The following is a 16,627-nucleotide window of genomic DNA, read 5'->3' as shown; positions in this document are numbered from 1 at the left end:
ACACGTTTCTTGCAGATACCAAGTCACTCGCTAAATAACGCAAACACTCGACATAAAGAAAAAAGCTGTTGTACCAAGGAGACTGTTGTCAAGTGGAATTTCATCCACTGATGTAAGCAATGAAAATGTCACCGAAGAACACACAGGTGTTACCGAGATGTGGTCATCATCAGACGACAATCATAAAGAAACCAGTATCATCGCTTGAAGGAAAGACTGTTGAGATTAATTAGAAGCCCATATTACTGACGTGGACTTATGGTTTCTATGTTTGTGGAAATCGTAAAGTTTTGTGAGTGACCGCACATTTCAAACATTGGTGCTCTTTATTTGGACTTTGCTTTCAGTCGTACCACGTACATTTGATAGTGACAAATGTGTTTCACACTGATATCGATCGTTCCCAAAATCTATGTACCAAATTAGATTGTTTCTCGGCATTGAGAGAGGCGACTTTCAAAAGTTTGCAGTGTGTGATAAATGTACAACATTGGTCAATGTAAGTAGTGATATCGACTGGTGTAGTAAAATGCAAGACAGTGCGATTTCAAAAGGGACGGAAATATAACACACCCTAAGGTGGTCATTTCATTGAAAAAATTAAATTGAAGTACCGCTGTAAATATTTTGTTACAATTCGCTGATAAATTCTTCAGAAATTCTGCTTAAACGACCATATTTTAAAGATAATTGTGAAAAATTGCGGAAGAGAAAGATAGCACCGAATTTTTACGCAGATATATATGATGGAAACTAGTGGCCTAATTTTCAGGTTGTAAAAGGAACTCCATAGCAGCTCCAAATAATTATGTTGACTGGTTTCAACATTTCAAAAGAAAAACCAACATTTCTGTTAGCGTTGTTTATATGGTAGTGATTTACCCCGTCACTTACGATTTAAAAAGAAAAATTTACTCCTTATCAGTTTGATTTCACCTTTAATGAATGAACGACATAATTTGAATGAGTTTTTAAACCACTTGTCGAAAAACAAACGACTGTGGAAAAGTGGCATCATTTTAAACACATACAAACATCCTGAAGGAATCCGAATCCGTGGAGCTAATTTATGTGATATGCCGGCCAGTTGCAAACTGTGAGGATTTCTAAGCCACAGTGCAACATATTGGTGTTCAATGTGCCTTAACAAATTCCAAGCGGTACGGAGGTTTCAACAATAAAATAAATTACAGCGGTTTTGAAATTGCATCATGGCCAAAATGAATGCACAAGACGCACATGCAAATGTAATGAAATTAAAAAAGTGCATATGCGTCTTGTGCGTTCATTTTGGCTATGATGCAATTTCAAAACCGCTGTAATTTATTTTAATTGTTCAAACCTCCGTACCGCGTGGAATTTGTTTAGGCACATTGAACATCAATATGTTGCAATGTTAAGATACTGGCGTGATTTTTAACACCTTCCTATAAATTCAACTGAAATTGTTGCCACGGTGCTAGCGCTGACATTGACGAATATGTACGGGAAAGAGCAATTTGAGGGTGTTCGATCCTATGTTTCAGATTCTGCATCATTTCCATTGGCACTTACAACCAATTTCTGTCAACTACGAGTTATCAAAACACATTGAAGCGGCTCTGACCCCGATTCTCTATCAAAGGCAAAAACATTTAGAGACCAACGTAAAAGTTCTCCATACCTTGAAATACAATGTGTCAGGTTTTTAAATTTCCATATGGTTGTGTTATTTTTTCAAGTGACCTGAGTAGGAATCTCGACTTCACTTTTTCAACAGAAAAATACTCTGCTTTGTATCGTGACCTATTTCGCAGGCAGGCATGAAGGAGTGAAAGGGTCGCTTGGTGTCGACTTTATACGATTAATGGCTTTATTGCCCCACTACTGACAGTACAATTGTAAACTTTTGTAAAGTTTGCGATAAACTTAAAATGTCAGCATACATGAGAGATACGACAAAACTCAGATGTAAATCATCGATGCATTTTGTGCCATTTCCTAACATCTAAGAAAGTCTAATAAGAATTATATTGAAATTTCTACATACAGGAAACACAATCCATTTGTTTACATTCCAAGTTATGACCTCAAGGACACCATCCATCATGTCGTCAGGCACAAGACAAGAGGCACTGGCGAATGTTCGCAGTTCACACTCATTTGCAAACTATGCTAGACTTCGAACACACGAAGATGGTTCTGAAGTAGTTTGTGATATAATTGGTGATATAATTACAGTGGAATTTGATCGAGTGTCCGTTTTGCCTTGCAGAGCTCGACAAGTCTACATGTTGCTTATCATTAGAAAAGTAAACATTTGCAACAAATTCAGTCTTCGTCTTTAGTTGGTGTTAGATTACAGCGCGCGGCAAACGTTTCCCATACACTGTCTCGTCACGATCACTGCAGTCGTTTCAGCATGTCACTCACAACAAGCTTAACACTGCACTACATGCACATCACCAGTTTCCTTTTGGGTTTTTACTTTTAAATTGGGAAGAAAATTATGAAGAAACAAGTAAATTCTTAAAAAAAAACTTGTCTTCTCCTCTCGATGTCAGCAATCACGACAACAGTTCCTTCAGCATGCAGTCTGTAGCATTGCCAGTGCAGTCTACTCTATCAACAAGTTTGACACGATACAACACTGAATATTGTCAAGCAGAAAATGCTAAACACTCCTGCATGAAACTTTAATCCCGCTTTCTCTTTTGTCTCAGCTAAATGAAATTTTCTCAATCGACACTTCTCTGAGCTACGAAATAGACTTGAAGAAAAGTGTTGATTTTGCACATGCAAGTGCAATTCAATCAACACGGTACATTTTGCGCCATTGAATAACACACCCAGTGTTTCTGAAATAATTCACTGTATTTTGGCACTTAATTTCCCGGACGACATCATACACGCCCAGCGTCAGTCCGGTTGATGTTGAGGATTGTTCGAGAAAAATATGCCAATGAGTTTTATCTGAGTTGTATTTCCCAAATCAAAGTACACAAAATTAGCTGAAAGAAAACTTTGATGATGTACTATAGCTATAGTGTGGCGTCAAGCTTGTTGTGCATGAGTGGCATGCTGAAACGACTGTCATGATTGTAGACTAGACAGTGTATGGGAAACGTTCGCCGAGCGCGCTGTATAATCTAACATCAAAGACTCAATTTGTTGCAAATGTTTACTTTTCTAATGATAAGCAACATGTAGACTTGTCGATCTCTGCAAGGCAAAACGGACACTCGATCAAATTCCACTGTATCTCGTGTGTTCCATGCAACTTTGATGGTAACGACGGTCATTACAGAAACCACATGGAAAATCGACATTAATCATGGTGCATGGCTGAACCATCACATTTCACGTGCAATTTTGTGGTGATGAGTGAGTGTTGAAATAGAAGGGAAGGCGAGGCTGGTGGTTGTAGCGAAGTATCGGATCCACGAAGGTACCGAACTGCTACAAAACTACGCACTGTAAAGTTAAGTGTTAAAGGATAGAACACCGATTAAACGCCTTTTTGTAACACTTTTTGAACGCGTCCAGACGTTCAGAAATTTAACACTACGTGTTCAACCAACGTTCAATTTTGAACACACGTGTGCAGATTTTGAACGCTACGTGTTCATCAGATATTATATTGAACACCATGGTGTTCCATATCTGAACACACGTTGCACATGAAATGTGTTCAAAAAATTGAACGCATTTACGCGTTCAAAGGGCTGTAACACTTTTTGAACGCATGGACGCCGTTCAACGATAAGTGTGTTAAAGGCTAGAACACATGATGCGCGCTTGTTGAACACCTTTAATTTTGGGCGTTCAGGGGGTGTTCAAGCCTTGGAATAACATTACAGACCTCTGATATTCAATGAAATTATTTTATTCTAAAAATACACAAAGCATTTCTAGAGTAAAATACAATTACTGTAAAATGGGCAAATAAACATCGGCCAATTTGTATGTAAAGTTTGTCAGAGGAAAATACCAACGGTGTTAACACCCTCCTATCAAAAACATAAGCATTAAAAATCACCATAAAAATGTGGATCGTTTAAAAAATATGAATAAAGTAATAACATAACAGGTTTTTCTTAAATATTGGGGATTACGTTTTAAGGTTCATACTTGTTTAAAATGTACAAAATATTAACTGAAAAAGCTCAAAATTTGGCTTACTTACTGCGTTGAAAACATGTGTATGTATGGAATGCATACTTCATTGTTTTACGATGGTTTCTTAAAGACATTTACTCTTGTATAGACAATTGTAAATTTTGAAGAAAAAGAAAGTTAGTCAAGGCTTCTCTAGTGCACATGATACATAGTTGTCCACATTAAAGTAAACACAACATGTCAAGTTGTCAAAGTGTCACAGTAAGGCACAACATGCAGAAAGTGGGGAAAGTTGGTCCTTGTTAGGGTAAAACCTATTTCCTTGTCCAACAAAGTCCTTCATGAACAAAAAGCTTTGTTTGTTTGTAATATCTTTAAATAAACAATGACATAAATCGGTGACATTTCAAAAATCTACTTCTCAGAAATTAAAAACATATTAGTTAAGACCTTTCAGATTCTGGTGTACCTTGCTATTAATTGTTTATACAAATGTTTTTACCTAAAGTGATAAAAATCACCCTTAAAATAAAAAAATGTAGATTGCATCATAATGTGAATATATCACATTCTGGTAATCCCTCATATCTTAAAATGTCTGTAATGTCTTTAATGTCTTACAAATACAAAGTTTCAAATTTCTGCTTTATTTGAACAATCTGAAAAAGGCTATCAGTAGAGATCTATGTCCTAAATATCAAAGCTGTTCAATTAGCAGTTTTGAAAAAGATTTTTAAAGAACTTTTGACCAAAAATGACGAAAATTGCCATGAAATATAAAAAATTGAATATTTCATCACAAATAGCACAAATTTGACTAGGGTCATTCTTAGGGACATGTTTACCAAATATTGAAGACGTCAGTAAAAGAGAAGAAGATTTTTGCCAAAAATAGCAAAATTAGCCTCAAAAATATAAATTCGCATAGTTCATCATAATTTGAACATATGTGATTAGGGTAATCCCTGGGGACCTGTAATCCAAATATTAAAGGATTTGTACATGCTATTTTAAAGAAAAACCTTGGGATGTACAAATTTGAGGACAATGCTACACATCCACCTATTTAGCTGACGGCAAAGCTAAAAACTAGTTGCTAAGAACAAGAGACGTGTTAAGGTACAATACAAAATTCTCTAAGGTTTGGTAGCATGCTATGATCAATTAAATTTTATAAGGGCATAAGCTTCCAAAGACTTGAAGTCTCCTTTAACAGATGCAAGGGGGAATGGAAAATTGAAGCAGAAAGTGACAGAAAATTCACAGTGAAAATTTCAGAAAATTCAGTAATTAAGAGTGGACGTTTTTACTCTGAATTTTCCGTCGCTTTCAGCTTTAATTTTTCATTCCATCCTTGCATCTGATAAAGGAGACTACACGTCTGTGAAAGCTTATTCTCCGGCAACATGTAATTGATCATACCATGCTACTAAAGCTTAGATTAATTCAGAAAAAAAAATACAGAAACTTATCAAAATTCAGTTACTGACCCTTGGAAGTTTAAATCTACATTAGAGATGAACTGAGGTTCTCAAGCTTGTTTCCAGACAGCTACCTGTACACTCATCTTCTTCATTATCTGTACCACGTGCACCAGCTTCTGTAACAACTCTTCGATTTTCAGTTAAATCCAACTTTTTACATCCTGAAAATAATGCAACAATAGGTAATAGGGCGAGATGGGACTTTAAATGAAAGACAAGAGACTGATTAGGTTAAGGAAAAGGGGAGACTTTCATATACAGTGCCTTTTTTCAATACTGTTACAAAGTATTGGTTTCTTCTTGTCATCAATTGATTAAAATAAAAAAGCCAAACTCTCATATGCTGAAACAATACATTGTATACTCTACGATGTTTAACTGATTTTTTACATGCGATTGTCTCTACTAAAAGACATGTGTTAGCTGTGATTACGCAGCGGTACTATGCAAGGCGTATCGATCGCGCTCAGGTCAAGGGTTATCGCTTAAGTTGGTGTCACGATGACCCTTGACCCGAGTGAGATCGATCGATAGGCCATGGCCAAAAGTACCATCGCGTATCACAGCTTGTTGTTGGTATACCAGCCACTGAAAGAAAAAGGTTTCTTCACGTAGTTAAGCTATTTCAAAGTACAATACGATTAATTTCGAAGGATATTAATACAGATGCTTCAAAATCTAATACCTTTTACTATTTTGGAGAGAAAACTTACCCTTTCTGGTCATGTTTCCGCACGATCACGACTTCAGGGTGCGCTTATAAGAAAAATGTCGCAACTTCCGTTTTGATGCATCATGGGATAGGAAAAAGCACCAAACTTGAACACCAAGTGTTTAGAAATAGAACGCCTCTTGCACGCCGATGTTAAAATTAAAACGTTCATGGTGGTTTTCTGATTTTATTTTCAAATTTTCAAAATTTCAACACGTAATAAGCGTGTACAATTATTTTGTATACTTTCTTTTTTAGAAAAAACATGCTTTCAGCAATTGTAGACCGGAAATATTTTTCACTTAGTGGGAAATTCGTCACACCAAAATCCGTGTACGTTTGCCGGACAGCGAGGCAGTAGTAAATTGAATATAGCCATTGTAAAGTAAAAAACACAAAAGACTGTTAATTGTTTCACAGTATTGTAAAATTTCTGTGATGCTGAGTTTTTGAACACTTGAAGGAGATGGCTGTTAACACATAGTGTTCAGGTTTAGAACATCATTGTTAATAATATGAACAGTAGTGTTAACAATATGAACACTAGCCGTTCAAATTTGAACACCGACACGTACATTTTGAACGCGTAAAGACGCGTCTAGCGTCCGCTATTTTTACAGTGCGGAACAGATCAATCAAACGCACCGGTATGGTTGAAATGTGCTGAAGATCCATAAATAGATTCTGCACATGAGAACTACATTTTTCTTGATTTAGAAATACGAGCACACGAAGCTAGTTCAACAAAGACATTCAGTATATTGTTCTATCAGCACTTCAACAAGTCTTCTTGAAGAGTTCGGTCATGACGCATGCGTGAAGTAATGTTACTCGAGCAGACCATTCAGAATAATGCAACAACAACAAAAACAAATGAGGGCTACCTGCTCGAAAAAGAAATGATATTAGACTTGGGAGTGAATCCACAAGAATGACTTCTGAACTTCCTCCTAGTTACCTAAACAGATTTCACTCTTTATGTGCTGATATTGCGATTTCTTTCTCAACAAGATCCTGCGTTCGAAACGGAACTAGAACTGTAAGAACCATGAACTCATCCATTCGAATTATCTTTCACGGAAACTGTTCTTCACTGTATTCTTTTTGGTCAAACAACATGATTTATTTCAATTACTCCCCTCTGGACGGCGCTATCGGTCCTTTAAAGTGAATACCGCACGTTTTAGTAATAGTTTTTATCCACGTGCTGTTCAAATACTTTCAGATCGCAATTTTTAATTTGCAATTGCATTTTTATTACCTGTATCTATAAGATTTTATATTATGTTTTACTCATGGCTCCTTCGAATTACTTTTTTGGTTTTATAGTCAGTTTTTAAAGTGATTTTAGTTACATGTAATATATATTGTTGTTTTGTTTTGTGTGACGACAGCACAACAATTTCCTAATGTACATGCATGTGTATAATGGCAATAAAGGTATCTATCTATCTATCAATCAATCAATCTATCTATCTATCTATCTGAAGTGAAATATTAATGTCATAGGTCAATCAAACCGATTGTGAAAAAATCCTACGGTCGTATACCGTACTCGTAAATCAACAGAAGATTACACTATAGTATCAAGAATAACATTATAACTGTGTATTAATGGCGCAAATACTACGATCTGATTGGTCGAGACGGGAAATATCCATGCTATATTCGCAATATAACACATTTGGAAAATGCAAGAGCTCTCAGCTAGAGAAAATCCCCTTTTTGACGTTTCATTCCAAATTTCAATTTAATATTATGACATAACATTAATAAACTACACCAGCAGCGAGTATACCACTCAATTTTGACCATTCACTATCGCTCGTGCACATATGTACATTTCGTGATGAATTGGCCAAACCTCTCGTGGTATCCCGTCACTGCGTCTTATTTATTTCTCAAACATTGAATGGATGTGTACAGAAGAACACTGCTCTTATGTAGACTTTTAAACCATTTTAGTATGTGGTCCGCATAGTCTGTCTTCTTTGGTTTTACGAGACATTTCTTGTTACATGTATAATGATCGTTAAACTTTTTCAGATAGTTTAGGATAGTTTCTAACATTTTGTCGTTACAGAGTTTGTTTGCATGTTCGAAAAAACAGTAATGCCATCGGAAGTTTACAGCTAGATTCATTTTTTATGCATTCATTTAGTTCTTCCCTTCTTTTCTTTTTCTCTAAATAACAATGAGTTTCTCTCGTTTCATTAGACGATGGCATTGTGATCTGAACTTCTCAAAAATATCATAAACTGATTAAATTGGTTTTGAACAATACACTCTTCAAACAAACTCCGAACCGAGAATTAGTACAAATTATCATGCATACACATGGTTTCCATGGTTTCAAGCCATAGAGTACAATAAGTGTGACTCTCAAGTAAGTTAATGCATGGGTGTTTGTACCCATCAAGCCCAAAAGTAAGAAAATGATCAATTATCTTTAAAAACCACGCGATTTGATTGATATTTGGCCTAATTATTGGAATTTTTAAATTCTTTAAAAAAAATGGCTACCTAAATCTTGACAAGTTGAGTCACGTGACCAAATCTGATATTTTCCCGCCAAATTTTTCGTCTTTATTAATTTTAATATTCCAACCGTAAGCCGTTAAATTTTCTTGATTTTCTTTGCACTTTTGGAAACAACATCTATCATATTCTTTCAAAAATACATGGCACTCATGAAACTCTATCTATACTTCTTTCTGATATTCAAAATATTCATGTAAAACGTCAAAAATATTGTATTTGTTGTTTTTTGTGAAGAAATGTTATTCAAAATTCAATAATTTTGCATCTGCCACTAGTTCTAACACAAGTTCCCATCCCATTTTACATTAATTTGTCATAGTATTTTAAATATTTTGATGGTTAGCGGTTGGAATATTCAGTTATTTGCAATATACAATTTTGGCGGGAAGATAACAGATTATGGTCACGTGACCTGACTTAGGTAATATATTATGGTAAATTTCAACTTAATCAAATGCGAAACATAGTTTTGGCAATTTTCACAATTTTCTGACCAGGTCTGATTAAAAAGTATGTTCAAACTGATTTTACATGCATGTAAGCCTATGCCCATGCATTAACATACCTGAGCTTGGCGAACCCTACATGCAGACAAAGATAACGTATCAGAATGTGAAGTTTCGTGACGGGTTTTCACGTTCATGTTTTAATTATCAAAGGCCTCTTACGCCGTATTGAATTGGCCGGAAGCATTGCATTGCTCTGGGAGTTTACTTTTTGAAATTTGATTTTAACACGCGTTTTCCAAACCAAACTTAATTTATGTATGCTATCAACCAGACTCTATGTGAAGTGTTTTGCTTTGACTATCTTGTTACGGTAGAAGGGGCCAGACCAGTGCTCATAGAGTCACTCTTAGGACAAACGCTTAACTGCCGTGCACGATTGAATTTCCTCCGGAGAACTGAATTGTTTATTTTAATTTCAACCACGGTCATAGAGGGACCTTGGTTCAACTCTCAGTCTGTTCAGGAAGGGATGGAGGGAAAACACATGTTCAACGCATGCGTTGAGGGAACGCGCGAAATTCCACGAATAGCAACGGCGTGTCAGAACGTTCCTACTCTTTGTCTGTTCAATTTGGAAAAGTCAAACAACGGGAAGATTGCCTGAAAAAGGAGGTAAGTCTGTTAAAAGGTTTTGGTAGCGACGAATACGGTAAAGTTTAAAATGACAATCACACGCCTACTTTGAATCAAATACTATTGTTGCTTTGTGTTTTAAAATTATCTTTAACCAAGGAACGCCCTTACTTTATGTCGACATATTATCCAACTGTTTAGCTCGAGTGTACCCATTTAAAGTTTGCTAGAATTGGTTATAAGGAACGCAAATGAAGATGACGCCCCGTTTCAAACTTTCTTAGCTTTACGCTGCTTTAAGTTTGTACCATGTTTTGCATTTCAATTGGTCTCTAATCGTTGCATTTCAAACAATTTAAACGTGAACGATGGTCATCATGCATCATGTTACACTAGACATCAGCTATGTATTTAAAATCTGAGTTGAATCCGAGCATGCTGGAAACATGTCCATAAATTTGAAGAGTAAAATAGATATATAGTAAACGTTGATAAAGTTTTGTCACAGGTCATGAAAGCGCAGCGCTGGATTTCCCGCGCTTATTGCCCTACGCAGATCACATGCAAATTACAGAATGAGTGATCACTCAACGTCAACCTAACTTGCGGCCGATATAGCTCGGCGATCCGCGCAATGAATGGAAACGATGTACAGCATTTAACATCTAGCAAAGATTCCTGAAATAGTATATTTATCAATTATGACAAATGAAATATATCTTATATGCAAATTCATGCTAATGTCAACAGCACATCAAATTTAAGAGCCGTCAGACCAATACAAAGAAATTTAACTACAAAATTTGCATATGCAAATTCCGTAATCATTTTAAGCAACTGAATAAGGCAATCCCTAGCAACTACCACTTTGATTGCTATTAAACAATTTCAGAGAAGAATTTCACATAAAGCAAGTTCATTGTGTAGTATAAATATTTCAGCACAGAAGGACATTTCCAATGGGAATGCTCAGTTTCATTTTTGAACAGATTTGTTTTTTCTGACGACATAAAAACATTCTACAAGCTGCATTTGTTCTCATTTCGTAATGATTTGATTATACACGTCTGGGGGACTTAAAAATGAAATTTCAAATAAAATTTGGTAAACAATATCAGATTCTACCTTCGGTAATTATGGATTAAATATCAGAGCTACCTGACTAATGCTATTTTTTCACATTTTCAAGCTCATTTGAACATTTTTGGACAAGTAAATGTTTTTCTCCTCAGTGTGCAGAAGTATAAAAATTATACTGTCAATGTTCGCTATCATTTAGGTCAGGATACGAAAACCGTGAAGACATTTACAAACCAAAAAATGAAAGCTGTAATAGAAGCAGCTGCAGTAAGATACATATTTTCTGACTAACACTGGCAACGTTAGCTTTAGATTTCAATAATTTAAACCATATATGTAAATGTGTACAAATCTTGAGTAACATACCTATTAAATGTTAAAGCTACTCGGTGAAATCAAAGAAAAAACTTTGAAAAAATGACAAAATAGGATGAAAAATTTACATATGCAAATGTATTATTTTATTTGAAAGATAAGTGATGACAGAAAAATGAGTGGTTAAACGTAAAAATTCACTAATCATAGAAACTATGTCCTTAAAACATACCGCTGACCTTACAGGTCAGTCGTATTGACAAATACATGAAATGTCAATGAAATAAAAGTAAACAATAATTGAAGAAATTCCTTACCTACTATTGGTTATACAAGCACCGTCTACAAAGTTCCACCTTTATTGTAGATAGTAATCAATACCTAAACAGGTCAACTTTGGTGCAGTGTCTTCAACTAAGAGTCAGAAGTCTATGACACATTATTATCAGATGTAGGCCTACCGCACAGATAGAAACTCAGCTACAGAGGATGGACGATGGACAATAGAGTAACCACACAGTTACGAGTGTAGTGATACATAGCGGCCGCCGCCCTTTATTCTACGCATACTACGCGGCGGCCGCTATGTATCACTACACTCGTAACTGTGTGTAACCATTACGTTTACTGTTTTGTAGATAACACTGTAGATATGAAGAACCGACTTATTCGAGTGTTTGGATAGAACACACAAGTATGGTGTGGAGACTGAAGTTAATTGGGAGAGCACTCTAGCTGGACAAACCATGTATGCAGACAGATACCAGTCTGTTTTATGGACATACAAGGATAAACAGTGGTATGTAGTGTCCCATGATAGAAGTCTGTTTTTGTGAAAGACAAGACTTACTTCAAGGTTATTCACTTCTAAGAAAATGCACGCCCTTCAACTTTTACACGACATGACCCTTGAAATCGGAGTGAAGACACTAAGAAATACATTTGAGTGTTTGATAGAATACACAACGGAAGTGTTAAAATTACTTATTGTCATGATTGTAGAGACTGAATTTGATTAGGATGAAGATAATTAGTCCCGGCTTCCTTCATATATATATACAGCAGGCTAGGCAGTGATATGTTGAATTTTCTGTATAATTTTGATTCTGGTACTCGTAATCATGACATGAAGGCAATATGTTGTATGGTATCCATGACTCAGTGTTTTTATTTTATGTAAATATGTTTTAATCAAAACTTGCATATGGCAAAGTAAAAACTAGTATTCGATAGACGCTTCTGTCTGACACAAATGTCGTAGTGGCTGCTTTACAAAAAAACTGATCAGCATTCGTCTGCATTCATTGTATCATATTTCGTCTACACGGAGTCAGCGGAGTGTTGAGTATTAACCGACACTAAACTGTTCAGATATCATCAACATGATATTATAGTATTTCAGCACCTCAGCTCTCGTCGTCGTAAACTTAAAGCCTCTTTACGGCAACAGCTTAAGGCTGCCCGTTACGATTTTTGCGTAGGTCAGCGGAGCGGAAATTATGGTCTGACTCGCGAGAGTTTTCAGTTCCGTGTTCTCCCCAAACACTCAAATGAGTCGGTTCTTTTTATTTACGATGTTATTTACAAAACTTGTGTGCGAAGAACAAAAAAGTAAACGTAATATTTACGCGACTGTCCATCCTCCGTAGCTGTAAATTGTAAATTATATTTTTCTACATATGGGCCTGGAAAGTAACCCACGAAAAACACACAAATATATTTCACAATAGCATGTAAAACCACGACACATCCATTGCTAAGTAACAGGTGCCTTACAGGTCGTTTGGCGAAGCTGTTATAATGAATTAGGCAAAAAATGCTACACAGGCCACGCGAACTGGCGTCACACGTGTCACAAACTCGCGCGCCTGTCATGGTCCGCTCGCACGGGTTGTTATTTGACTACTATCTCCCACTTATCCTGGGGGGGGGGGGGGGTACTACCATAGAAAGGCTGTACGGGTGTGTGTCAGCAAATCCCTAACAATGGGTCATATTTTTGGAATAAACATGGGTAAATGTTTTCAACTTAGGCGGCACAACCAGTATGAAAATGTCAGGAGTATCCCTCTCGGGCCAGCTTTATCCAGTGTTTGCTGAGTTATGTAATTTTTGCCTTACCGCACTCCTTGAGTGTGTTGTTGAGCAATAAAGTATTGTATTGTATAACTAATATCTGATTTCCGTGAGCAATTGGGCTGCTCGAACAAGAAATGGCAAGCGAAGATGAGGGGCTGTGCATTTGCCTGGGTTGTCTGGAATTCCACTTTTATTTGATCGGCCCTGACCTACAGTCCTACGGCTGTACACAAAAAGAATCACCATGATTCCCTTTTTTCACGGGTAGCCCTCTATTTAAATGAAGGCATAATGAACAACATTCTGCTGTCAATGCAAGACGTGAAGCGACTGTTGCAAAGCTTCTGTAACCATGTAGCACTTTTCTTTCAGGTGTTGTTGCTAGCGATAACGGTCACGATGGTAAGCTCATGGATGTCACAGCTGCCTCTGCGGAAAAGGTCAGTAGGTCTACTACACTAAACACAGGGTATTTAATGCGCTGGTGAATATCATATTCGCCATTGCTCGACAAAAAATAACTAAAAAAATGATCTGTTCTACCGGTCTAACACTCAGTTGTATTATGTCTTTACTTAATCTACAAATATCACGTTTATGTTCTCAGTTTCATGTGTTGATGAGCAAGTTAACAATGGTCAACATATGAAATGGAACGAATTTATACAACGCATTGTAAATCACAGGTGAAGACCTTACAGCTGTGCACATTTGCTTGTGTTGTGACAGTACGCCGATGAACCAAATACGATATTGAGTACAAAACTTTATCTTACAGAGAAGAAAACGGAAACCTCGAACAAAAGAATACACAAAGTTGAAACGTTGCAAGTTCAGAATGGAAAAAAGTAAAAAGAAGAGCCATGGCTTTAGCGCGACAGGATTCTACAAGGATTCTACAAGGATATCAACGAGTGAAACTGTACACCGGGACCAAACTGCCGTGTCACAAAGTTATGCTCTCATGGTGATAGAAAGAATACGAAATCTTTAAAAAACAATTAGCAAATAAGTTGTCAGCTGGAGGATCACTTCTTACTAAACAGCTATCGGATGATATTTATATCACGAAATATCTATCGGATATTTCACACATGACTAATGGCGTGCCGCATAGGTACGCTTTATCACTCGTTGAAAAAATGGAGGGACTTGAAGAAATGCTTATAAATGTATCATTGGTCAATGAGAATATGTCCGATGGGGTCCCTTTGGATTTCTCCGAAATATCCAATGTAAAATAACATATTTCATCACCCATTACTAGTCGGTGCAATGTTGGCTCTATTGAAAGTGCATCACACTTATCCCGAGATAGCAGAGTACATCGCAGTACATTTCAGCTGAAAGACCACGGCGTCAAGCGCATAAGATCAGAATGTGCAAAAAAAATCATCAAAGTTAGAAATTTTTGGAAAAATTTGTTACTTTCAAATATTGACCGCAAGTGTGTATTAGTGAGCATGGCGTGCAAAAAAACGCTTGACCTCTGTAAAAATTGATGTCAACAACAGTACTCTTGTGTTATCTCGGAAACAACGTCACGTATATTCTTTTTTAATTGAAGTCATCGTATACGTCTACAAATAAATGAACTTTATTCTGTAATCCTTGACATATCATTCCATATTTTCATTGTCAATGATTTGCCTGTTTCTGGGCTGCAATCATTGACATATCATTCCATATTTTCATTGTCAATGATTTGCCTGTTTCTGGGTTGCAATCCTTGACATATCATTCCACATTTTCATTGTCAATGATTTGCCTGTTTCTGGGCTGCAATCCTTGACATATCATTCCACATTTTCATTGTCAATGATTTGCATGTTTCTGGGCTGCAATCATTGACATATCATTCCACATTTTCATTGTCAATGATTTGCCTGTTTCTGGGCTGCAATCCTTGACATATCATTCCACATTTTCATTGTCAATGATTTGCCTGTTTCTGGGCTGCAATCCTTGACATATCATTCCATATTTTCATTGTCAATGATTTGCCTGTTTCTGGGCTGCAATCCTTGACATATCATTCCATATTTTCATTGTCAATGATTTGCCTGTTTCTGGGCTGCAATCATTGATATATCATTCCATATTTTCATTGTCAATGATTTGCCTGTTTCTGGGCTGCAATCCTTGACATATCATTCCATATTTTCATTGTCAATGATTTGCCTGTTTCTGGGCTGCAATCCTTGACATATCATTCCATATTTTCATTGTCAATGATTTGCCTGTTTCTGGGCTGCAATCCTTGACATATCATTCCATATTTTCATTGTCAGTGATTTGCCTGTTTCTGGGCTGCAATCCTTGACATATCATTCCATATTTTCATTGTCAATGATTTGCCTGTTTCTGGGCTGCAATCCTTGACAAATCATTCCATATTTTTATTGTCAATGATTTGCCTGTTTCTGGGCTGCAATCATTGACATATCATTCCATATTTTCATTGTCAATGATTTGCCTGTTTCTGGGCTGCAATCATTGACATATCATTCCATATTTTCATTGTCAATGATTTGCCTGTTTCTGGGCTGCAATCATTGACATATCATTCCATATTTTCATTGTCAATGATTTGCCTGTTTCTGGGCTGCAATCATTGACATATCATTCCATATTTTCATTGTCAATGATTTGCCTGTTTCTGGGCTGCAATCATTGATATATCATTCCATATTTTCATCGTCAATGATTTTCTTGTTACCGGGCTGCAATCCTTGACATATCATTCCATATTTTCATTGTCAATGATTTGCCTGTTTCTGGGCTGCAATCATTGACATATCATTCCATATTTTCATTGTCAATGATTTGCCTGTTTCTGGGCTGCAATCATTGACATATCATTCCATATTTTCATTGTCAATGATTTGCCTGTTTCTGGGCTACAATCATTGATATATCATTCCATATTTTCATCGTCAATGATTTTCTTGTTACCGGGCTGCAATCCTTGACATATCATTCCATATTTTCATTGTCAATGATTTGCCTGTTTCTGGGCTGCAATCATTGACATATCATTCCATATTTTCATTGTCAATGATTTGCCTGTTTCTGGGCTGCAATCATTGACATATCATTCCATATTTTCATTGTCAATGATTTGCCTGTTTCTGGGCTGCAATCCTTGACATATCATTCCATATTTTCATTGTCAATGATTTGCCTGTTTCTGGGCTGCAATCCTTGACATATCATTCCATATTTTCATTGTCAAT

At 36.4% G+C, this 16,627-nt stretch overlaps 2 long non-coding RNA genes across 3 annotated transcripts in view; one reads left to right on the top strand and one right to left on the bottom strand.

The window, feature by feature from the left end:
* Positions 1 to 16,627, bottom strand: part of LOC139116372 (uncharacterized) — a 39,992-nt gene that overhangs the window by 10,019 nt on the left and 13,346 nt on the right. The window lies entirely within an intron of this gene.
* LOC139116245 (uncharacterized) lies at positions 9,554 to 14,999 on the top strand. The gene is made up of 4 exons (XR_011548267.1): positions 9,554 to 9,956; positions 11,951 to 12,111; positions 13,764 to 13,831; positions 14,170 to 14,999. It is a non-coding gene; the product is annotated as an uncharacterized lncRNA (long non-coding RNA).

The sequence above is a fragment of the Ptychodera flava genome, chromosome 2 (genome assembly GCF_041260155.1).
Source record: "Ptychodera flava strain L36383 chromosome 2, AS_Pfla_20210202, whole genome shotgun sequence".
Classification (NCBI taxonomy): domain Eukaryota; kingdom Metazoa; phylum Hemichordata; class Enteropneusta; family Ptychoderidae; genus Ptychodera; species Ptychodera flava.
Note: the sequence above shows the minus strand (reverse complement) of the source record. Positions and strands in the feature narration are given on the sequence as shown.